Raw genomic sequence first — 26,538 nt, forward strand, 5'->3', positions numbered from 1 at the left:
GATAGCGCAAGACATAACTTTAACTTTGTAAATATGAGTGCCGGGAAATTCGCGTAAAATCCCTTGCAGCTTTACTTTATTTCATTTTTTTTCCTTAATATAAATTAAGAATGTAATTATGAGTAAGTTGCCTCCAATTTTCTTAATTTTCAACAACTTTTCATGAGATTGAACTATTTAATTCGGTGAAAGGAATGGTCAGTCCTTAATTACAGATAAAGGATAGCGATTAGCATGTTTTTTGCCCCTTTCCTTTTTTTATGGGTTAACACAGAAAATAGACGAAAGACAAATTTTAATAGAAAAAATTTAAATTAAATTCTGTAGAAAAACTACCCGACTGTTTTTTATTATTGCACGATTATTACATGACACCCCCTTTCAATTTATTACATGACTACATTTTTCTTTTTCTTTCTAACTGGAAAGAGAAGAATATTTTTCATTCCAACCCACTGATATATATGGTAGGTTTTTTTAGTTATTTCACAACAGAATGACATTGATCTTATGAATTTATTCCGCTTGTCTTATGTTTGTCAGTTGTCTACTTATCGATCTCAGAAAAAAGAAAAAACTTTTTGATTTGTTCTTTGACAAACCACACGGACGTTTAAACACAAATGAAAGCGATCTACAGAACTAAATATTTATTTAAATAATTCTGGAAATGTAATTTTATCTGTAAAACAATTCAAATTTACCTTAAAAGCATTCATTACACTATATATACTAATGTGTTTTGTAAAAGAATTATTTATACAGTTGAATCTCCAATAACGGACACCTCTAAACAATAGCCAACTTTTTGGACAAAAATGCATACAAAATAATTTGCAAACAATGGCCACCTGAGAAAAACGGCCTTTTTTTATGTTAAATCGGTGGCCGTTGTTCACAGTTTGACTGTATTCTTTCACTTTATTATTATTATACATTTGTTCAAAAGCGCATGTTATTTAAATTTAAGTAGCCGTTTCTTCATTTTAAAATGGAAAATAAAGAAACTAATATAACGTACTAAATAATATTTTTACAATGAATAGTAGTCTGTCATGTGACTTCGTGCAGTCATTTGCAACTACGAGTCTTTAATTAATAAAAGATAAATAATATAGTATGTTACCTTCATAAATTTACTCTAACGACGTATCTTTAAGTAAAACAATGTTATATTGTCATTTAAGGGGTGTATTATATACAGGACAAAAAATTCCTGTGCCTATATTGTAATATAGTTGCATAGTGACTTTATTGTCACCCTATACAATTTTCTTGCTAATTAATAAGAAAACATAGTTTTTTTCCATTAAATTACTTAAAATCATTGATTTCGTGTAATAACAACGCACAGACATTCAAACGAACGTCCGTTTTTTTACAAAATTACAAAGAAATATGAAAATAGTTTCGTGAAATATCTTTATGTGTGAAGCTTAGATTTCATTAATAATAATTTTTTATGAGTAATATTTCTTAATATATGAAACGGGCAAACATACAGACAGGCAGAATGATCGTTTCAGATTTATTTTGAATACTTAAATTGGTTCCATATCTTAAACGAAATAATAATTTGGTAAAAAGTAAGAAGCTGTTTACCCCATTTTACGTATGTCCATTGCACTAATTCCGATTTATTGTTCAGCGTAGCTTAGTGAGATCAGTAAAAAACGAAAATATAACAAAAAATGATTTTATATTTGGTATAAATTTAAAATATTATCACGTTAGCAATGTCAAAATTGTGTTTTAACGATAGAAGCACTCCATATCAAGTTAAGTCTAATCCCAAGAAGTGTTTTTCGGTCACGTTTTTACAAGTTGGAAAACATAGTTAACAATATGATAATATAATTAATACAAAAGATTTTCTATGGTAGTTTGTAGATAGTATTCGCTCATTCTTGACGATAATTTGGTGTTGTGAAGTGAACAGCTGCAACCTCTTTGCTTCGACTAGTCACCTCCTAGCGGAAACTGCAACAACCGCTAAACCGTCTTTGTGACGTCATCCCGTGTGTCGGTGCCATCTGCCAAAGATTCTTTTAGCTGAATGAGAGTTGCAATTGTTATGGTTTTCTCTTTCCTATTAAAGGATTGAAATTTACAATTACTATAGAAAATATACGTAGCGTTACTTTTTCTTGATTATATTTGTTTTACTATTATGAAACTCCTGGAAAATTGTCAAAAGAAAAGGAAAAAACACAAAACTGCAATTTCTCATCAGCAACGGATGGCATTTCACGAATGTGATGTCACCTCTCAATATCGGCTACGTCATTTTTTTAAATGAGAGATTTCGAAAATAGTCGGTTGGTTGGTTTGATGAGATACGGCCACGCAATACATGGGCGATTTGCCAAGGAGGATCCCTCCCGGGAGGACTTTCTATGGGAAACTGACCCCTATTCATTTGTTAGACACGCGAAAAAAAACCGGAATAAAATTGTGGATTACACGATACAAAGCAACGGGAACAAAAATCTTTCAGATTTCTAGTAACTGAGTGTAGTAACATGTTTATATATTGCTAAAATATAAAGGACGTCCACTTAAACATCCATCCAAAAGCACAACAGATCTTTCCAGCATTTCATGAACGTATGTATATGGTGCATGCTTGTTCCATCCGAAAAGAATCAATTTAAGACGATTTAGCATAACATACAAATATTCTCTGACCGTAAAGCATTCCAGAAAAATAAGCTCTGTACTTGGTGTCGAGTAAGTCACGTGCATCGTGGAGCACGCTCTGTTCCGTAGGTTTATATTGCGACGGTTATGCACTCCATTCCGGGAAAACAGGGTCCATAAAAAATTGTGCCGAAGGAGTTGTGGTACGTCACGTTGTAAATTTATCGTCATGTTGTAGAACTCGAATTGCTGCACGATATCCTCTGAATGTTGTGCTGGTTACAGCGGAATGGTGGTGTATTTGTGTCTGCGGTAGTCAATGTAATCTAATCAATGCCGGAAAGATCTCTTTTGACCTTGGATAAATGTGGACACTTTGTATAAGTTCAACGTAGAATGATACTTGATCCTAATGATTGATTTAATAAGTTGAATTTGGTAAGGTAACACATGAGATCTACTAAGAGGGATGTTTACGGAGGGAATTTTTATAGGAAACTGACCCCCATTTAAGTGTTAGGCTCGTGGAAAAAACACCAGAAAACTCCACACGGCCAGCCCGTGGGTGAGGCACGAACTCACTACCAACTACAAGCGTTCACTATTTTTATCCACTCGATCACTGATTCAGTTAATAGAGTTTCGAGAGTTAGTAAATCTTTCATTATTTTTTTCAAACTTTCTTAACAAAATTTGTTTCAGTTGCCTCAACCGCTTTTATTATTAATAGAAACAGATATTAAAGATGTAGAGATAAAGCTACATTTCCAATTGTCAAATGTATTTTTTATATTGGATACGCTTCAAAAAGCAATACATTTTTTTTATCCTAAAGAAATTGATACTAAATTCCGATTTCAAGTTTATAAAACATTTTTTAAAGCACAATTATTGATGTTTGCTCCTTATTGAAATGTCATCGATGTAAGGACTACGTTACAGGATACATATATCATACGTTTTTATAAAACATCCTCGTTCGTAAAACTAAAAATATAAATCAGCCAAGGATCTGATTTGGACTCCTCATTAAATTTAAGAAATGACATACAAAAGTTCTGCAAATATTTTCTGATATTTTATTCGTGTAACTAGTAGGTAGGCTTATAAAAACAAATTTGTATTTTACCAACACCACGAAAAAAGTCTACGTAGACAATGCCTCAATCCCCCTTCCCCTTCAATTATACATGTAATTAATAAAGAATTAATGCCCCTCACACTATTATTATTACAGTATTATTATTACAAATGATAATAATATAGATATATCATTATTATTATTATAATTATAAATGACGTAAGAGGCATAATATGGATATATTATTATTATTCGGTAGTAAAGGTTACTGAAAAGTCTAGAGCGAAGAAAGGAAACGAGTGAGATGAGAAACAGGAAAAAAAATCACAGTAGGATAATGAGAGGATAGGATGAATGAGAAAGTATGGAAAATATATACAATATTTGTTGAGAAACGTTATTCATAGAGTATTTATGAAACGAAGTATAAATAAATAATAAAATTATATTTAAAAACGATAAATCATAACTTCAATAGCCTTTATTCAAAAGTATAAAACACGCATTTAAAATTGTTTCTTGTTTTTTCTCCGGCTAAAAGTATATATTTTTTCCAAGTAAATGTAAATTATAGGCATATTTGTTTCTTTCTTTCTGTATATTTTCATGCTCTCTCTCTCTCATATCACAACTTTTAATATTAACGGACCAGTGGATAAAACTGGCAAGTTGGTACCCCAGTAACGGAGTGGCTTCGTAGAGTTTTCCAGGTTTTCTTCACGTATCTAACACCTAAATAAGGGCAACTTTCTTATAGAAAGTCCCCTTTGCATGATGGAGGCCCAAGTGTTGCTTTTTCCATCAATCTAATCCAATTTCTGTGTTTCCAAACATATCGATTATTAAAAAGTATATAAAAAATTTATTTACTTTATTCTTCCGTCTGTTTTCCAGGATATGATGATGATGATGTTCGTAATAAAATTTCCTTTTTGATAAGAGTAAAACATTTGAACTCGGAAGCACCACCAAGAAAATAGAAAGTACACTTCAATCAAGTTTGCAGCAATTTGGACATTTTTCAATATTGCTTTTTTTTTATATTTAAACTAGAAAGCCTCCTGCCATTTCTTAGTATAAAATCAAATTCATTCTGATCTTCCACATGAAAAAAATATGAAAATCAATTTGTCTTCTGCAGTACTAAAGAAAAGTTCTGTATTATCTTTCTTAAAAAGGAAAAAAAGATGCAGTTTTCTAAGCTGATAAAGTACATTCGAGTTTATATCAAATTTTGCATCAGACAATTTAAGTCAAGCCATTATAATTTCTTTTTAAATTTTACAAATTTTAATACAGCGCAATATCGTTATATCAGAGTCTAGGATAATGAAATTTTCGCTTTAACCAAAAATTTATAGAGACTGAATTTGTGACAAAATTCGCTATAACCGATATTTTCAATGCCGTGTTTGAAATATTTCGAAGCGGAGAACTCTAATATTATATTATATTTTTGAATTCAGTTATTGAAATACGTCAAAAAACTCTCTACTTTGACATAAATAATATTAATCTTATTGCAGTTAATGTTATCTGAATAAATTATTTAACCTCTGTATAGAGGCCAATTTGCCATAAAAAATTCTCCCTAGAGGTACCCTTCTCGGCAGATCGCCCACACGTCGCGTTGTCACACAAATTTTAAGGATTGTAGGATTAATGGGATAAGGATTGGATCGGATTGATGGTATAAGGCGACACAAAAGGCAAGGAGAAATGGCTCCTAGACTTTCATAGGAAACTGGCCCCTATTTAGGTATTAGATACTTGAAGAAAGTCTAGAAAAGTCCACGTGGACTTCTCTCTGGTTAGGTGCGAACCCACGCCCAACTCAGTTTAGCGATTTTATCCACTCAGCTACTGTTTAGCTGAAATTACCAGGTAAAAACTGTAAAATTATCGATTTTATGTATCCACAATATCAATTTTCATTTCATAATTACATGGAAGCTGTTGAGACGACAGATTTGCAGGTAAATAAGTTTACTCATCGATTTTGGTGTTAGTTGAAAGACAAAGTCAGCTGCAATTGTTTGTCACCTCCGTTTGAAGTGTTAATTGAAAGTACTTTCTTTAAATTACTTAGCAACTAAACTAAAGTGACTTTTTCCTTCTTTTCCCAACTAAACTAATATTTCTTGTAAGATATTTTTTCCGCCTTAAATAATAATGGTGTTGACTTTAAGTTTTAAATTTATTATTGCGTAAATTATTACTTCGTTTGTTTATTACAATCTTTAATGGAAAAATAATTTTTGTTCATAACTCTAAAAATAAAATTTAAAATTTTGTTTAAACAAATTAATCATATCTTCAGAATATTTAATTTTATTTTGAACACTAATTTAAGATTTTTGCTGCTTACTTTTTAAATCACATTCCCGAAATATATGCGTGAAAAATGTACACCTTGGGGCAAGAACGTACTAACTCAGTCTCTTTGTTGAATTCCTACTCGTGACCCATAACTTTTCATAGGCTGGTCTATCATTCTATAATATCATTAATACCTGTGATCTGTCCTAAAATACAGAGAAAATTCGGAAATTTAGATTGCTTTTCGCAGAAATTTGAAAAATTCCAGCAAGGAGTTGCTTAACTTTCCCGGCAATATTTGGTAGCGCCACCTGCTTTTATATTTTACTTTAAAACCTTTTTATATTTTTAACTATTATAAAATTATAATAAGCTTAATTTCGATGGTAGAAATGAGTTTTATAAAAAATTATAAATGCTAATAACATGCAAAATCGTCATTAAGTCTAACCCTAAGGGACATAAACATTCTCGATCTTTAACCACCAAAATGTAATAGCATCAATCCTTCTAATAAATAAACCTTCTTGCAAAATTTCAGAAATTTTTGACAAAAATCACAGGAGTTATTAAGCTTCGAACAGAGTGAACAAAATCGTGCCCCACATATACAAACACACATTAATATCCAAACATACAGGGAAAAAAAAACCCAAATTTTTTTGCATTTCTCGATATTTCAAGGTGTCCTGAGTCCAAAAGTGTAAAAATCTAGTCTATAAAATCACCGAACACTCGCGGTTCGCGACTTACCAACGGGCTGGATGCGTAGATTTTCCGGATTTTCTTCACGTGTTCAAAACCTATATATATAGTCCAGCCTCTCTTGGCAGCTCGCCCATGTGTTTAACAGCTCAATAGGACCAGTTACTCATAAAAAGTCCTTCCCCTCGGCAAATCAACCACGTGTTGCGTTGCCATATCTCATCAAACCAAACTAAACTCGGTTAATGTTACCTATGGTTCCAAGATGACGGCTCGTCTCTGATTCCAGCAAGGAAATAGTGGGATGCACGTTCTAACCTAACCTAACCTATTCTAATAATTTGGTTGCTAATAATTATGGTAATTTATTAGAATAGGTTAGGTTAGGTTAGAACGTGCATCCCACTGTTTCCTTGCTGGAATCAGAGACGAGCCGCCATCTTGGAACCATAGGTAACATTAACCCTAAACTCCAAGTCTTCGATTGTCATTTATGTTATAATAGTTATTATAATGGATGCTTCCAAGTGACAGGCAGTTAAGTAAGCAGTATTAAATTAGTTTTATATATAAATAAAACCCATAATTAATAAATTAAATTCATTAATTCTCTCCGTAAAAAGAAATAATAATAAATAAATAAAATTTCGAATAAAGAAGTTTAAGAAAAGAGCAAATTATAGATGCACTTTTTCATTTTTTATCCATAAAAAAGAATTTTCTCCAGTCTTTGACGTATAAAGAAATCGAAAATATTCCTCAATATTTTTACTTGAATGAAAATCATGGCCTAGTGAACAGAATAAAATAATGGAATAATGCCAATATTCATGAGTTGGTGACGTGTTAGAATGAGAAATTACTCGTTTGTTAATATCTTTGTTGTTATATTTATTTTATGTATATGAGTTATATTACATAAAACATAAATCAGCAAAAAGTTTTTAAATAACTTCAATTGTCTTTATAATTTTGAATTAAATATTTTATTTTATAAAGTTTGAATTACTTAAATAACAACTGTGAATGTAGATTTTAATCATCGCTGTTTTTAAATTTTTTAATTGCAATTATTACTTAGGAATTTAATTGTTTAAATTACGAAATGTTTAATTAAGAACACCTTAACGTTAATTACACAAAAGCAATAAAAAAATTACATAAAGATATTTCAAGATACTCATTAAAATCCGAATTATTTTTAAAATGTTGGTTGGGGTGGAATTGAATCTATTGGATAAGGAAGGCGTAGGCGATCCGTCAAGGGGTATGCATGGCTCCCCGGGGAATAAAACCACTAAACATTAGTCGCGGGTTCGCGCCTCACCAACGAGCTAGCCACGTAAAATTTTCCAGGTTTTTATCGCGTTTATAATACTTTAATAGGACCGATTTCCCCTAAAAAGTCTCCCAGGAGGGACATTCCCTTGGCAGATCGCTTATGTGTTGTGTTGCCTTATTCCATCAAGGGAAACATTATATGAGAAACTGACCCCTATCTGTACGTGCAGAAAACCCGAAAAACTATGCGGCTAGCCCGTTTGGTGAGGCGCAAACCGACGAAAAGTGTTCAGTAGTGTTATCCACTCGGATACGAATTTAAAGATGGATTTTATATACATATATATATATTAACATTGTTTAAATCGATACAGTCGTTCAATATTAAATTTACGTGCAGATTATATTGATAAATATTTGACAATTTAGTTAAATAGTTTCTGTTTATTTGTTCAAAATCGAAACGAAAATGCTTTTTAGAGAACTTTTCCCTTCGAGTCTATTGAAAGAATCTAAAGCTTTCATTCAATAAACGAAAAAAAGGAAAGAAGATGAAATACTATTCGCACATCTATCTAACATTTCCTCTTTGTATGCTTTAAAATAACTTTAAATTATAATTGCAATAGATTTTATTATATTAAAATTAAATATTTGTTGTTATAAAATAAATATTTGTCGATAAATGGAATTTATAAATTGCTTTCATTAAAATTTCCATTCTTTGTAATTGAAAAAGCTCATTTTTATAATATTTTTACTCATTTAATTTTTAATGAAAATATTAAATATTTAAATATTTTTAATAGATTCAAAGTTAATCAATTTATAAACTGTAAAAGCACTTCTAAATTTCAAATCAAAACATTTTATTTTAATTTGAAATTATATTTTCTTAACAAAATTGTCATTCTCCTTTAATTGAGCACAGAATTTCTCAGTAAGCTCTCGTAGCCATTAACTGAAATAACAACAAACAAAAATGGTTTGGCTTGATGGAATAAGGCAATACAACATATGGACGATCTTCCAGGGAAAAGTGCCTCCCGAGAAGACTTTTATGGTGGATTGGCCCAATTTATGTGTTAGATATATGCAGAAAATCCGGAAAACTCCACGTTGGTGAGACGAACCCGCAACTAATTGCCGGTGTTCAATGGTTTTATCCACTCGACCATTGGCAAGAGACCAAGCGGTTCCGTTCCCTGAACACTAGGAGTTCGATCGTGGGTTCGGTCCCGCCAAGACGTGGAGTTTTCCGGGTTTTCTCCACATCTGTAACTCCTGAATAGAGGTCAGTTACCCTTTAAAAAACTTCCCGGAAAGCATCCACCCCCTACGCAGATCGCCCAAGTGTTGCGTTGCCGTATAAACAAACAAATCATTGTTAAACAAAAATGGATGACATTACTTTGGTAATGCTACATATCTTGCCAATGCGAAATTTGCCGCCAACCGAGGCAAAGTCAAAAATCCGTCGTAAATGAATTCTTTTATCCTTTTCCATTATTTCATTTGAAAGCTTTAAACTGTTGAGCAATGTTGTCAGCAAATAGAAAAACGACGTCACTAAAATTAGTGTAAAATAAAAACGGAATGAAAAAGTAAAAATATTTTCAGATGTTTTTTTCCGTCCGGAATTCCGTTCGATCCAGAATTTCTAGACCGGAACGTTACAGTTTCCGTTACTGGAATATTTTTCGGTAATGTGGAAACCAAGCTTAAGTCTTGATCCTGAATCTCGGACTTCTAAAAACAGAAACTGATGATGAAAAATAAAAAATAAAAAGATTCAGTTTCGGGTTTGTTTCTGTTCAGCAAAGCGCCCCATTACCTAAGAATTGCAATTATTATTTTTATTTTTTTGTTTTTTTTCAAAATGGAGTAGGCTTTGGTAGCTTCGATGTTTGTCACGTTTGCAAGTAGTCTGTTAATTATTAAAACAAGAAGAGATGACAAGAATTGACAAAGTAAACGTTTCTGTGCTGACGATTTGAACGTCATTTACGTAACCGTTTCTTATTGGTGAAATCACAACTGAAAGCTTAACAAACAAAAAGAACTGGTATTTTTAACTTTGCTTTCGTGTTATATTCTGTCAAACTGAAAGCGAAAAAGCCGAAAGTTGCGTCATTTTCGGTTTCAATTGTATTTTCAGGTAATCTAGAGTCCAGGAATAAAAATAAATTTCTAAAATTGAATATTAAATATTAAATATAAAATAATATGAAATATAAAATTGAATATTAAAATACAGCAAAATTCGCTAATTTATGCATAACTAGAACTGATATCTTACTAATAATTAATCTATAATTTACTCTCATCCGTAATTAATCTGTTAATTAAACATAACTGTAACGTATTTATTAATTATACATAATTGTAGCGATATTGTTAGTAGATTATAATCTTAGTCGAATTATATGTGCTAGATTTACGATTGTGAATTAATTACATGACGAATTTAAACAAAATTATGTTTCCTTTTAGTCATTTAATTATATGAAAAACTAATTGAAGTGAAATTAAGGTTAAGATTAGTAGTTAATTACAATGTGGTTGGCAATAAGAACTAAAGTGATAACATTAGTAATTTATACCTGAAAGTCTAATTAGCTTCTTATAGAAACTTAAATTTTTAAATATGCAAATTTTATTGTTTAATTATCAAACTTTCAATTAGAAAACCACTTTTTAAAGATCTTACTTCTGGACTGATGGAATAAAACAACGCATCACGTGGGCGATCTCTCATGGGGATGCCTTCAGGCAGAACTTTCTATGAGAAACTCCACTATTGATGAGGTGCGAACCCGCGATCACTAGAAGATGGATCTTACTTCTGAATTATTACACAGTATTTGTAATAATCTTTAGTGAATTATTCTAGCCTAATATATATATATATGTTTTTTCTTTCTCCTAAAAATGCCTTTTCTCCGTGTCCATCGTATTTTGGCCAGGTATACAATGAGGAGTACAGAGTGGTGAAGGGTCCGATGTATCCAGTGGCCGAATAAATAAAACCACTAGTCTAAATCAGATAGTCATGAGTTCGAGTCTCGTCAACGAGCTGGCCACGTGGAGTTTTCCGGGTTTTCTTTTTGCCTAACATCTAAATAGGGGCCAATTTCCCATAAAAGTCCTCCGTGGAGGCAGATTGCCCAAGTGTCGTTTTGCCTTATCCTATTAATCTTACATTCCCAAGTTATCACGGACAGAAACAACGTCCCGAAAAATTCTGCAGTTGCTGGCTCGGATGCGATCCCGGGTCCCCTAGAGTGAAAGTCAACTACTGTCTTTTGTAGGAGGTGATAATGTGTTTTTGAAAAACAAATTTATTACTGCCTTAAAAACAAAAATAACAATTATTATTAATATGTTTCAAAGTATAAAAATAAATAAAAACAACCAGTATGTTATTCTCTTTGCTATCTGAGGAAATAACATAAATTTACTATATAACTTATTTATATAATATCAATTTATCATTTTCTTCAAAAAGAAAAAAAAAACATTCTGATATCGTATTCTCTAGCGATTCTTCCGGCGTAGATCTTAGTTAAAATCAATATTCTTCTCCTTTCATATATACAGAAATCTTAAATTTTAAATGTTGGATTAAAGTTTGTTGTAGAAAAAAAAATCTCTTAAATCCTTCAGAATTTATATTTTTAATTAAATTAAGCAAAAATGATTAATAAATAATCAAAAAACAGTTAAGACCCATTCGTTAAGGTGATGAATTTCACGTTAAATTGAGTTTATGCATCAACGAGCTCGTCTTTACCACCTGGATGCATGCTGATAGATATAGAAATTTACCAAACAATTTTCTTAACCACTTGCTAGACTTAACCAATTGAAATCTGTTTCGAGGTATTCTAGCGATTTCCGCTTCCGTTTATCGATTACTATTTCCCTGCCAGGTTTAATGACTCTAGACTCTGAAAAGAAAAGTATTTCTTGCTCGAATTTCCGAAAATATTTCAAAATAAATTATCGAAATTGTTTTTTCATAAGCTTTCACGAGACTTAACGATTTTATTAAAATAATTTTTTTTTACATTTATTGTAAAGCCTTCTAAATGGATATTTACGCAGCGAAAAACCTGGAAAAATATGATTTTTTATTACATTTTCTTTGTTGAAAGATAACTTAATACCTACAATTTCCATACTTTTAGATATTTTTAGTTTCTGTCAACAAATTCTTCTATATTTCATGGAAAATCCTATGTAAATCCCTAAGAAGCTATAATCCTTGTATGAAATAGAGAGTATGATTTTAAGTGATAGCGAATTTACTACTCCCCGTACCTTTTCGCAATCTTGTAGAGAAGAAAATACGTTGTATTATTCTAATAACAAATGAAATTTGTACGTTTAAATGTTTAAAGGTAACTGAGAAAGGTAACGTGCAAAGACTAAAGCAGGATGAAGAGGTTGAAACGAGAAGAGCTCTTATCAAATGGATATCTAACGCTGGAGGCGGTATGACAATATGAAAGACACCACACTTCTATCAGTTAAGACTGAAACATCATCCCAAGAAATATGTTGTTATTATTATTATTATTATTATTTCTAAAACTCGTTTAAACTCACTTTTATAATACATTAAATCTATTTCTGGTAATTATTTTAAAACAAATTTATTTTTAGCGGAGAAAAATTGCACTAATTTCTTTGTCATAAACACTTATGATTTTTAATTTAGGAACAGCTTATGTCTATAAAATAAAAATAATAAATGCTGTAAATTTTGCGTTTTGCAAAATAAATTTCTTAATTTGAACGAAGCATTTTATCATTTATTGTCATCGTAATAATATAATTAAATACATTTAAATTTATAAGAACATTATCACACACCCCTTAATATTAAATACATTAATTTTTGTTTTAAATAGAGTAAGTATACTGGTAATTAAATTTATTAATGATGTTACTAGTACAGTGACTCTGGCCTTTGAATATCATTAATATTCCTAGTCATTCGGATAGAATTTTTAGTCAGTCGTCACATTAATCCATTTATTTTTCTGCTCACCAACGGCCGAACAGCAAGGCGCGAACCCACGACTAGATCGCGCTTCGTTAACGGGCTTATCCACGTGAAATTTTCCGAATTTTCTCTGTAATTAACACCTAAATAAGAGTCAGTTTCCCATAGAAAGTCCTCCCGAGAAGCATTCCCCTTAGCAGATCACCAAACATTTATTTTTCTGCGAGCGAATTAACGTTTCGTACAAAAAAAGAATTAAATGGTTCTTAATTTTAATGGCATTTTTAAATTGATCGATTGAAATAAATCCTTTTATCAGACTTCCTTGTTAATAAGCTATTAAGAATGTAATTCTATAAGCTTAATGTGATTATAATTCATTCGATAAATTTCGTTCTGAATGTTGTCATCCGAATCGTATTTATGACATTAAAACGATTAATTTCACTTAGAAGAATTAACATCCGTGATTTTGGCTTATTCCGACCAGAGAATAATTTATGGATCAATAGAATCAAACATCTCGTAATCCCATTTTTCATAAATTCACATGTAAATTAATGGAAATTTAAATACTTTTTTTTTACAACATACCCTTGAGGTACTTCCTCTAGAATTCGATATTTTTATGCCTTTTATTACAGTAAACCCGTGTAAACCGGTATATCTTCCGTTTTAGACAGGTTTTTAGCCTATATTGAAATTAAAGGGCGTATTAAGCTGATAGAAAAATGATTCGAATTTTTAGAAAACAAACTCGATATTTTGTTCTTACAAATAGGTTCGTTTGTTAGTGTCAAGATCGATAGATAAGACAAAAAGAAAATACAACTGTATCAAAATTGAAAGTAAATCCTGACCCTTCCAGCAATTGCTAGAAATAATTATTTTTACCTAGAATTTTATAAAATTACAGTTCTTTTTAATTGCTAATAACAGCAAATTTATCAACAGTCTAGAATAATAAACAAACACTTTATACGCATCATAAAGAATTGCTTACTACACCGAAAAAATAAATGCTGTTAAATGAATAAAACTGTTGATGATTATAATAAATTGTTATATTCACTTATAGAATTAAGCGGCATGAGGATTGTTAATCTGGATCTCGATTTAACAGAGTAGCAGCAATCAAGAGAATATATAAACTGCCACACGCGATTAAGATTTATGTAACGAATGCCATTGTGTTAACAGTAGCGACATCCTGACTTCTTAATGGTAATTATAAATATGGACGATCGTGAAAGCAATATCCACTCGAATTCTGTATGTAAATATATTCTCTTTTGACATTTGTAAGCTATTTAGCCTCTAGTTTTCGTTCTGTATTATAATCTTTATATAAACGTAACAATTTGATAAATGTTCATACGTTATTAACATTTATTATTATATTTATTGCTTAAATATATTATGATAATATTAAATATACACATTATTTTCTTTGGCTCGATGGAAGAAAAACATAACACGATGACGATCTGCGAAGGGGAATGTCCCACCAGCGACCGAGTAAGCAAAACTACTAGACGTTGGTGAGGTTCGAACCCACCTGTTGATTATGGGTTCGCACCTCATCAACAGGCTTGCCGCGTAAAGTTTTAAAGGTTTTATTCGAGTACCTAACACGTAAATAAGGGCCAATTTCCCGTAGAAAGTCCTCTTGTGACAGTGGCGCGTTGTAGATTCATGGGGCCCAGGAAAATTTGAATTAGGGGCTCTCATGTACAGTAGTGACTTCAGACATTTTTCTTCAAGAGAATTTTTTAAGGGAAATATTTTCTTATAAAAGGATGGTTTGTGTCCACCAACGGAGACCCAAACCAACGTTTTTGCCCATAGGATAACGCCACTATCTCGTAAAGTACCCCTCGGTAGATTACCCACATGTTGCGTTGCCTTATTCCATCAATCTAGCCAGGGGGATGCGTGCGTGAATTAAATAGGGAAAGGGGCCTATTTAATCTTACACACATAAAACCTCACGCAGAAATTCCGTCGATGAGGCGCGAACCCGCCACCAACTATCTGTATTCGGTGGTTTTATGCAGTCAATGGTGGGTCCCACAAATGATTATTTATTCAGAAATTCTGTCGAACTTAAACTTCACTTTCTTGCTTTCAATATACATTTAAATTAGGAATTTTTCAATTTATGAATTAATAATTTAATAATGAATTTAATTCTTTTGTAGGAGAAATTTAATTTTATAGGAAAAAATTAAATTTAATTTATATCGATTCGATTATCTAATTTTCGTTTAAATTTAAATGCGAGAAAACTTTAGATTTTAATTAAATTCTTTTGATAAATATAGAACTTTTATATAAAGGACATGATTTATGCTTCGCATTAAGGAAACGACTTTTCAGGATTTCTAAATTGTTCAATTGAGAAAAAGTTAAATTGTCGAGTTGCCATGACAATTGATCAAACTTATAACAGAGAAATTAATTGTAATGAACGGTTTTTTCCCTCTGTATGTGATGGGAAGCGCATTATCTGACAAACCGCCAAGTTATTGATTGCACGAGACATCTCGCAGAATATCCGCCGCCAATCTAGCTCAAAGGTATATCTCGATATGACACGAAACCCCAAGGATATACTAACTCAATAGAATACTTCTCGAATAACTTGTTTACTACTATTTTAGATACAAGATGTCTTGTAAGCTTAATTATTCCTGATTTGTATACAGTTTAAAACAAAATTAGCATTGGCAAAACTTATTACTTTTATTCTAGGCCTGTTCTAATTCTATTTCGTACCGAACAACAAAGAATAAATCTTGTTTACAATCTTAAATTTATTTAATATAAAAATAAATCTGGCACTTATATGACGCTTTTATTTATACTATATTACGTAATTTTATATTTTTAACACTTTATATATTCTAAAGCAGTATAATATATATATACAAAAAATATATATTATACTGCTCTGCATAGAATAATTTAAAACAAGTTGGCAAGAGCCTTTCTTTCACTCGAACAAGAAGCAAAGGAACCCAAAAAGGAAATCCATTAATTTTCAATTATAATTTATAAAACGTAGGAAAAAACTTTATTTTAAGATAAGAGTGAGTTTTTAAACGAGTAAAATTTTTATTAAGCCTGACCCCCTCGACTTATAATAGCATCAATGTACCATATACGGAAATATTCCTGCCAAATTTCGAAATTTTTAGTTCAGTACATTCTTAGATATGAAGCAAAATACAGGCCAACACGTAAAAATAAAGGATACAAAATTTTGTGTACGTTTTTAAATTCGGGAGACCTCAAAACATCGAGAAATGCAAGGACAAACTTGGAGGGTCAAAATTTGACCGATTACCATACAATCTATCACATTTCATCAACAGGAAAAGTAATAGAAGACTATGCGTAATAATTTGAGTAATAGAATTTCTTCCAGTTCAAATATCTAAACTGTATTATTATTGGATTAATTTATTCGCACTGCTTTCAATCAAATTTCTGAAATTCGGTTATGAAAAATTCGATTTTTTGAAATTGAAACGATTGCCCCTAAGCAGAACAGAATAAAATTTGAGTAATAAGTTCAGTAAGAAGTTTATATCATTGTTACGGAGTAAAATTCCGTGCAAAAAGTAATAATCTTATCTATTTTCAGGCATTTATATTCAGGCATTTGCCATTTTCATGTATTGAAAATGTTCTGCAAGACGTGTATCTGATAGCATCTACTTTTGTGGCCGAATAAAGGCGATATAGAAAATTGAATGACTTCATCCTGCTAAATCGTAAAATCCAGGAAGCCCGAAGATATTTTTGGCAATTCCTTCTGTAATATATATCGAGAAATGTCCGCGAATATCTAAATAACATCGTCTAAAACGTCATATCACTTGTCAAAAGTTGTATCTTCCATCTTATTCGAAAAAAATAATAATATTTTGGTTTTTGGCAGGGCCGTCGAGAGGAAAGAGCTGGAGAAAAATTCCCAGGTCTAACCCTCTCGACCCATATAACTTAATGTTATTTTTACTGACAAAAAAATAAAATCTTTTAGCTTGCTTTTTTATTTATTAACGAGCATTTTGCATATTTTATTTATTCAAAAACATGAAAAGAGGTTTCCTCCACCCCAAGATCCCGTACAAGTTCCTGGTTTAGGGATTTATATTTTGTTTATAAACCTTTGTTTCATTACGATAATGGATTATATTGTATCTGTACCTCAACAAATAAAATTTTTACTGTCTTTACTTTATGTTTACGTAATGCTTTAAAATCTTTATCATCTTCTAATCAGGGCTTAGACCAGTGGTCCTAAGCTTTAACCTAAAACAAGCGCCTTATAAAGCGAGGCCCTAAACTACAGCTTGTTTGCTTCTTTTACATTTTTCTAATCAATGAATCGTTTTCATTTCTGTTTAAAAACTGAAATATCAAAGTGCATAAACACGAAAAATTGACATTAAATATCTAACATTTTAATAATAATTTTAAAAACTCAATTATACTTTCCTCTTAATAATATTTAACATATGAGTTCTTGATATATCTCAACTGATAATTAATTATCACAAACAAGAATTCCACATTGAAAGGCACACGAGATAATTATTAAAATTAGAATAATGCACTCGAATTTTAATTAAAAAAAAAAAATTAATGTGCTTTTTCAATGTAATACTTTTTTATAATAAATGACACACGACTATATTTTTTTCGTTTTATTTTTATAAATAATATAATTATCATTTAATTAATTATATTTCAGATTTGAAATGAATATATTTTAAAATAAATTTATAAAATTCTTGTTATTTTGTTGAAATTCGAACTTCTAGATATTTTTAAATAATAATAATAATAAGTGTAATTCACTTGATGGATCTAAAATCAATAAAACAAGCTTCAAAAATGCTCATTATTAAATTGATTTCCATGAAAAATAAACAATATTCTTGATATTGTTCTAAATTGTATTTTGAAACTATAAAACTACAGTAAATTACCCTTAAAAAATAATAAAAATACATAAAGAAATTACATATAAACTTTAGTTTACTGAATTGTTTGGTTTGATGGACTGTGGCAATGAAAAACTCGAGAGATCTGCTCGTGTTGTATTACGACATCCTTAGAGGCAGATCTACAAAAGGGTGCCTCTCAAGAAGACTTTCTATGGAAAAATGGTCTCCTAGACAATTGAAGAAAATCCAGAAAACTCCACGTCGGCGAGGCACGGATCCGCGACCAACTACTATTATTCAGTAGCCGAGGGCTACTGAACAATCTTAATACTGAAACAAGGTTCAAGTAACGAAATTTTCGAATTTTTCTTCTTTTAAACGATTATTCGTGACGTCATTTCCATTGTAATGAGTTCTAAAGATATTCATGACAATGAATATTTAATTCGTTTGACATTGAATATCAAACGTCTGTCATTATCATTATGACGTTTTCTGTCAAACGTCATAATGAATATGAGGAGTTCGTAGTGTGTCAGCAATTTTACTTATTCTTATGGTAAAAAATCGAAAATTACTTTCTTTGTCTCGACTAAAATTTTAAATGAGAATTCTTTGATTAAAGTAAAGATATATTGCATATTACTGAGAATTCTAAAGATAAAAAACACCGTTTAATTTTATTTATAACTCGAAAAAACTGCAATTTTGATAAATTAATCATCAAAATGCTGTTTCATTCATTTACATGCTATAGAATAATATTTGATATTTGATACTCCGTATAACAGCTATACAAAACATGAATTTTTTAAAATATTTTTAAATCGATTTACAATGAAATTAAATTGAAAACAAAATAATTACACCCGTTTTATCTAGAAAATGTTTGCTTAAGAATATATTTTGAATCGATATATTAAATATTTTATTATCGATCAATGAGTTAAGCATTAACATCTCCGTGTAATTAATACATATTTCCTTTCTACTTGCACTAATTAAAATCTGTAATTATGACAATAAATATTTGATTTTCTATTTTACCTCACTTTAAAATGTAACTTGGCATCGTTTGTTACAATTAATAGAACGGACAAACTCAATCTACGGCTAAAGAAAAATATTACTTATTATTATATCGTATCACGTGACGATTTTTAAATTTTATTCCTATAAAAAAATGAGAAACAATAAATAAATTTTTATTCCCTAAACACGTTTTTTATATCAAATAGAATTTTGGAAAATATTTCTTTTTCTCCACCATAAAATACTTCTCACAAGCTAATGATCCTGAATGGAATATCCCCTTGTAAAAATAACTGAAACAAATTATTTACCTCCACCCCCTGAGAAAAATAAAAATTCTACTGTCTTTTCCGCAATATTTTTTTGAATCTCAGAGGCGAAATTTTCTGATTCCACCTGCTTCAACATGAAAAAATCTAACAGAAAAATCAGTCTATGTGAGACGTCAGCCTACACACTGCTGATGAATTTAGAAGAAAGATGATATGTTTATGGTTTCTGGTATCTTAAATTTTTTAAGTATGTATGAAAAACATTACATTTCCTCGAAATGTAAAAAAATGTATAAACTTTTACACATTTTTCTATAAAGAAAAACATCATTTTTCATCCGTATAACGGTATTTAGTTTAAATGAATTAAATCTATTCACTTAAATCAATTATTTTTCCGTATAAAACCGTGCGAAAAATTAACATTTTAGTTAATAAACAGTATTTTTACTTTCTAAATATTATAAATAATATATATATATATACTCGTATGTAATATAAATTTTAATACTAATTTATATTTTTTATATATATTATTAATAATTTTAACGAGATATATTCTTTATGTATTTAAGTGTGGTAATTAATTACAAAGACTGAAATATAAAATATTTAATTATTTTATACAGAAAACAATCCTGAAATAATAGCAAATAAAATTTTGTATGTATTGTATGACATAATTAAAGTAGACTTACCTTATTTAATGTTGTCTACGGAGATATTTAGCAGTCCAGATGATACTAAATTTATTACGGTGACATTTCAGGACACTCAGAAGACATTTCCTAAACGAATTATGGCCAAAACTCGCCACTGTGGGACTTTTGGCGCTTTTCAAGAGTCGTAAGGCACTTTAAAAGTGTGGTTTATCGAGGACACGTTGCAAATTTGGCAGCTTCGAAAGACAGTATCACACGTGAAAAGCATTATAAAAGATCAATTACGGTAGGATGTCGAACATGGTGCTTAGGTTTACACCTTTCAAATGACGACGGCATTGAGCACCATCCCCTGCATTGTTAAGTTCACCGTATAGCTCGAGTGTCTCGTACAAAATGTATGTTGCTTGCAGCGCCAAAACTGCCACAGTGGCGATTATTTTTACTCATATGTCTTTTTCGGAAGATATTTCTGCAAAAGAAGCGTTCCACGTGTCCTGAAATGTCAGCGTACCAAATTTAAACTGCTAAATAACTCTAAAAAACAATGTTAAATAGGGGGTACTTTAATTACGACTGCACAATACTTTTATGGAAAATGCTTTTAACGAAGTTCAATGATAATGATACTAATATTAAAATAACAACATTCAGAAAGAAATAGCACAATTGACTTGTTTACTAGTTATTTGAAGAAGAAAAATAAATTCGTTTTATGAAAAATAATTCTTAGAAGTTTATAAAGATATTTACAAGTTATATTAGAAAAAATAAACATAAATTATTTGTATTTCTAGAAGTAAATATTTTTCCCTCTTTATATGAATAAACTAAAATTTATTTTTTAAAAGTAAAACTATTTTAGAAGTGTTTTTTATAATTATTTTTTAAGGTTAATGTTGACATTTATATGCGCATTTCTAACAAGGATTTCTAATAGTGTTTTATAGAAAAATATATATGAACTGTAACAAACTTTAATAGTTTATTCAGTATATATAAACCTTTAAAATAAAGTATTAAGTTATTAAAAATATTTTATATTATTTATAATATTTAATATTAGTTTTTAATGCATACTGCATATAAATGTTGTTTATGCTCTCCCGTTACAAATTTCTACATCCAGATGGAATAAATCTTTACATTTACTTTTAAAATTAAAGAAATGGGAGCGCATTTATGCAAAAATTCGTTTGCATAGTTTCTTATTTTCAAATTTAATAAGGAACAAGTTAATCTTACCTCGGCGCTACAATCAGTAGAACGTATATAAAAGTTAATACAAGTCATCCTATGGAAAGGAGGGCATCAGTCATGTGATTATCTTCGCATTGATTGGATAATAAACTATATCTTGAATATAAACACATTCTCGCTTTTACGGGAGTTTATTGCAGTCGTGTCGTAATCTATTGATTCTTCATTCGTACAATTCACTAACACTAGACTACAGCATCCCCCCTTTTTTTTGTCAATCAGCAAAGCGTCTAACGAAGTCATCTGAGACGACTCTCTATCGATCGTTTATATCGGATTGCTTTTCATAATCTGACTTCGAAACATGGATTTCTTAATAAGTATATCTTTAAATTACACAAATATCTCTAGATTTTCACGTTAAATTTGGTGGATTTTTCAATAATTTCACTCAAAAACTATCCATATATTTATTTGTAAGCTGTCATTTTACATCACTGATTGATTCGTTTTCGCATTAACGAAACGACATTTGCATCACTCATTCTATAAATCGGCATTATACTTTAGGTAATGACGTATCAATTTTTATTAAATTTATTTATTTCTTTATAATATAAAGCTTTCAAGTAATTTATATAACAATAAATTAATGAGCATTCTTTGAGTTAAAATCTTGCTATTGATAATTTACTTCAAGTTTGTTAGGAAAAGACTTGAAAAGCATTGACTAGAATTGTTTCCGGACAGAAAAATGAGACTGTTTCCATATTGAGATTAATTCGTCATTCCTTTCATTATTTCTTAAAAGAAATAAATAATATATATATATATATATATATATATGGGTACAACCTGCAATAACGGCCACCTGTAAACAGCGGCCACTTAGGAAACTTTCTTTTATTTTGAATAAAAATGATGAGCAAAATAACCTCCATAGAACTGCCACTTTTTTATGTTCTCGTTAGTAGCCGTTGTTTGGAGGTTTCACTGTATTTATTTCTCAAAAACTGAGGAATTTTTTATGTAAATTTTAAATGTTACGACTTTTCATAAGAGATTCGACATGTGCAGTTAATGAAGCATTTTAATTCGTTTAAATTGATTTGGTTAAATTAAAATTGAACAAGTTTATTTAATTCCACAAGAAAGATAACATTAAGAAAACTCATTTTTTTTTACGTCGATTACACGGAGGAGAAAGAAAAAGTTATAATTTTTACTACAAAAAAATGAAAAGAAAATAATTTTCATAATGTTAAACCTCTGAACAACGGACACTGACGAGAGGTTGTTCGGAGGTTATTTTGTATGCATTTCGTAAAGAAACGTTCCTGAAAAAATGGTCGCCATTTACAGGTGGCCGTTAATGGAGGTTTAATAAATTTTACTAGAAAATCATATATTGGTTTATAAAAGTTGAAAAAACGCCTTTTAGACGATTATACATTATACAAGATAATATCAGACATACTATATATGCTGCGAGCATAATGTATATCAAGTAACAAAATTGAAGATATGAACTTTTAATATAATGTGTAATACGTATGTAGTGTATATACAGTACATTATACTCTCTTATATTTCGACTTTTATAAAATCTCGCGGTAAATGTAAACACGTCTGTTGCAATTCAATACAGAACATGCGTAAATACAGTAAGGCCTCGATTTAACGGACCCTGATTTCAAGGACAAGAAATTTATGCCCTAACGAAAAATTTAGAATGCATCCGATTTAATGTCTTTCGGAAATAGTGGACACTCCTCTCCCCAGTTAGTCCGTTAAATCGAGGGCCTACTGTATATTGAATTGTTGGGATAAGGTAACGCGATCGGTCAAGGAGAGATACCTCTCGGGAGGGCTTTCTATGGGAAACTGGCCTCAATTGAGGTTTTAGACAGGTGAAGAAATTCCGAAAACTCCACGTGGCCAACCAGTTGATGAGGAGCGAACCGACGACCAATTACCAGTATTCAGTGGTTTTATCCACAAGGCTACTGGTGGACCGTCTCGAGATTGTAACTTACATTTTATAATAAGCAAGTGTGTTTTGAACTGCAATTTGAAAAAATTGTAGACTTATGTCGTCCGTCTGTCTGTCTGTTCTTCCTTCCTTAATCTCGAGAATGGAGTTAGATGAAAATTGAGAGACCACATATGGAAAGCTTAAGGACAGGAAGACCCCGATTAACTATATACGAACTTCCGATGAAAACCGAAAGTCATGTTATTTCAATTCAAAACTTTTTCCCTGAAAGCAGTTAATAGATGAGCGGCACGACTCTATTGTTAAAATATGATGTACAGGGGCAAGCCACTACTAATTTGAGGCAAGAGCATGTATTTTAAATGAAATAAATTTAAAATATGAATAAAAATTGCAGCCCGGCATTGTGACGATGTCACAATAAATAATTGCTAGTTCATTTTGGGTACCTAACATTGAATTTGATTTGATCCAAGTGCTCGCTTTCCTAATTTATTATTTTTAAGTCTTTTTCAAAGAGTACGATATGGAATGTTAAATTCTTTGCTTGATTGGTAGTAATTTGATCTATTAGTATGTACCATTTCAGCTGGAAGAACTAAATCCTGTTCAGCCCATTGACACCAGTTTTCCTTCTTTTATATTCAGTAGGCATCTATAATTTATAAATTTTATTAAGCTCATAATAGAATATTTCAAAAAAGTACGCATCTCCCCTTAAATCCAGTAGGCATCTCTCACAAACCGTACGGGAGAGATGGGTATTTCTATATTTTAGATTAAAATTATTGGGGGAACCTCTGGCTTCGACAACAACACAACTAACTAACCCTACTTTCACATGAAAGAGAAATATAATAAAATAAATTCATTCGAGTTTCAGAGCCTTTCACGTAAATGTGAATGTCGCAAAAAAGTTTATACAGCGATGATAAACAAAAACGTATTTTTAACGAAAAAAGTAGCAAAACAGCTATTCGAAAGATAATGAAACACAAGCACAGCTCTACTAAAGTGACTGGTGACGTGTCCTACTGAGTATTATTTGAATAAACAACATCTTGGAGTCTCTCCCAACTAGGCTTCTCACCCGGTTTTACCCTATACTACTAAAGTATGCTAATGTATATACTATATATATGCCAAGAAGTGCACCCGGGAGAACTTTCTATGGGAAATTGGCCCTATTTAGTTGTTAAACAAGTGAAAAAATCCGGAAAACTCCCCGATAGTCAGGTGCGAACCCAAGACCGATTACACTGTATACTTTACTGTATATTATATGCTACTATACTATAGCATCGTATGCTAATATGTATACTGCATAACTTACTATTTTAACTGAATATATTAGACTATAAGACTAGAGAATTATTTATATTTATGCAAGAATGTACAGTACAGCAACTTGAGTGAATGCATCATCCGTCTTTCCTAATAATGTATATACACATTAACGAAGTTATGAAACATCTTTCATAAACAATAATTTTCACATTTTCTAATTTAATGAAGCCTTTAAAGTAGATTAATTAAGGAATTTTAAATGAAATAAAATTGTCTATCCGACACGTAAATGATTTTATGATTGAGGCAAAACGATGATAAATGACAACAATTCTGTAAAACAAAATATTAATTTGTATCTATAACATTTTATTTTATTAAAAATTATAAATGATAAAGTTCTTTTATACTCGATATTAAGCTCAAAATAATTACCTGTTATAGAAAATATTATGTAAACAACATGGCTACTTATAGAAGGGAATCCTAAAAAATGTTTACTAAGAATTTTTGTTTAGTCATTGAATTAATTATATGTTAGCGTTGTACGTGAGGTTTTATATTTTTAGATTCTTTTATAACACTCCAGGGAATTTCCAAGACGATAAATTTTTATATTCTATTAATATTAATATCAAATTTACAATGCTAATAAGCTATAATCGGTTAGGAAAATACTAACTTTTACATAAGTTTCAATAGAATTTAAACCTTAGAATTCTTTTAATATTTAAATTAAGTAGCTTCCCGAATATTTTAAATAGTTTATTGAATAAAATATATGAATATTCTTTCTAAAAATTCAAATTTATTTAAAGATTTCTACGTATAAAATAGTAATTGAAAAAGTAAGAGAGTTCGTTTCGTACAGTTAACCTCAATTTGACGCTATTCCCTCAGTTTACAATGAAAACGTTTAAAAAACGACGTCAATTTGACGTCATTCCCTCAGTTTACAATGAAAAAGTTTAAAAAACGACGTCAATTTGACGTAAAAGTGTGCACGTTCTGGACGAAACGAACAAGACTAACTGGTAAGATTAAAGTTTGTGAATTAGCAATTGTGCATTAGCATGTTATTGTCATTTAGTGGCATTTATACCGAAATTTTCAGCATTATTCGAAGACAATACCCAACGAGATTAACATTTTATTAATAAAATTAATACAATATTTATTGTCTCTCGTTACGGATCAATGAGTTCTAAATCAATATAAATGTATATCAAGTAACTAAATTCGAAGAAAAATTGCCTTTTTAAATTTACATTTTCAGCACTTAAAAACAACGAAGAATTCTTTAAAAATTCAAGATTTTAATCATTTTGTGATTTTTTTTACACGAAGAGTATACAAAAAATTTTAATATTTTCGTATAAACAACACGCTGTGAATTCAATTTTTATTCTAACATCAAAACTTTTCTGGAATTTCTTTTTAATTTCTTGACAAATTTTATTTAAAATAATGCAAAAATTAATAATATTTAGCAATTATTTAAGTGATGAAGTATAAAATATTCTAATTTGATGACGTCGTGATCATCGCCTTTGACGTCATCGAAAGATGGAGGAAGAGAGAGAGATAGAGAGAAAGAGAAGTTAAATCGAATTAATAGAAATAACCGAGTAAATTAAAAATAAATAATTTAATTTTAAATGTCGGATGTTTTTAAACGTTACATTAATTTTAAAACCTGTAATTCTTTTGTGTATGAAAGATTTCATTGGATTAATTTAAAAGACAATATAAAAACAATTGAATACCTTGGGGGCAAGAATGTGTAGACGTTATTTGCGAGTTGTTTTCTACGTGTAAAGAAAATGGCCGCCGTTTAGAGGTGTTGGTTATTGGAGGTTCGACTGCACCTCCGATAATGGCTGCCTCGCAGTTACGTTTGCGAATTACATAATAATCGAAATATTTTTTATTTATTTATTTATTTTGACTCCTCTCCTCTATGGGAATTAAGAGGACCTTGGATTCGGCCAGGCTCACAATGGTGGTAAGAAATGAAGGAACAGACTACCCCGAAAAACTCCTTAGTTTGCTAGCCTGGAATCAATCCTGGATTCCCCAGAGAGAGCGACCAAA

At 30.5% G+C, this 26,538-nt stretch overlaps 1 protein-coding gene and 1 long non-coding RNA gene across 5 annotated transcripts in view; both read right to left on the reverse strand.

Moving 5' to 3' along the window:
- The window catches only part of LOC136974548 (calcitonin gene-related peptide type 1 receptor-like), a 63,936-nt gene that overhangs the window by 29,083 nt on the left and 8,315 nt on the right, over positions 1-26,538 (reverse strand). Inside the window, exon 1 of one of the 4 annotated variants that reach the window (XM_067269454.1) lies at positions 21,207-21,244. The exons of 1 other annotated variant lie outside the window; for it this stretch is intronic. The gene's annotated coding sequence lies outside the window, so the exon portion shown is untranslated. Of the gene's footprint in view, positions 1-9,437; positions 9,573-19,997; positions 20,343-21,206; positions 21,245-26,538 lie in introns of those variants that run through there. 2 more of the 4 variants (XM_067269455.1, XM_067269456.1) reach the window with 2 other exon arrangements.
- LOC136974565 (uncharacterized) lies at positions 1,473-5,836 on the reverse strand. The gene is made up of 3 exons (XR_010880655.1): positions 5,668-5,836; positions 4,592-4,819; positions 1,473-2,089 (listed from the first exon to the last, which is right to left on the reverse strand). It is a non-coding gene; the product is annotated as an uncharacterized lncRNA (long non-coding RNA).

This window comes from Centruroides vittatus, unplaced genomic scaffold, assembly GCF_030686945.1.
Source record: "Centruroides vittatus isolate TY-2023 unplaced genomic scaffold, ASM3068694v2 contig_350, whole genome shotgun sequence".
In the NCBI taxonomy this organism is placed as follows: Eukaryota; Metazoa; Arthropoda; class Arachnida; order Scorpiones; family Buthidae; genus Centruroides; species Centruroides vittatus.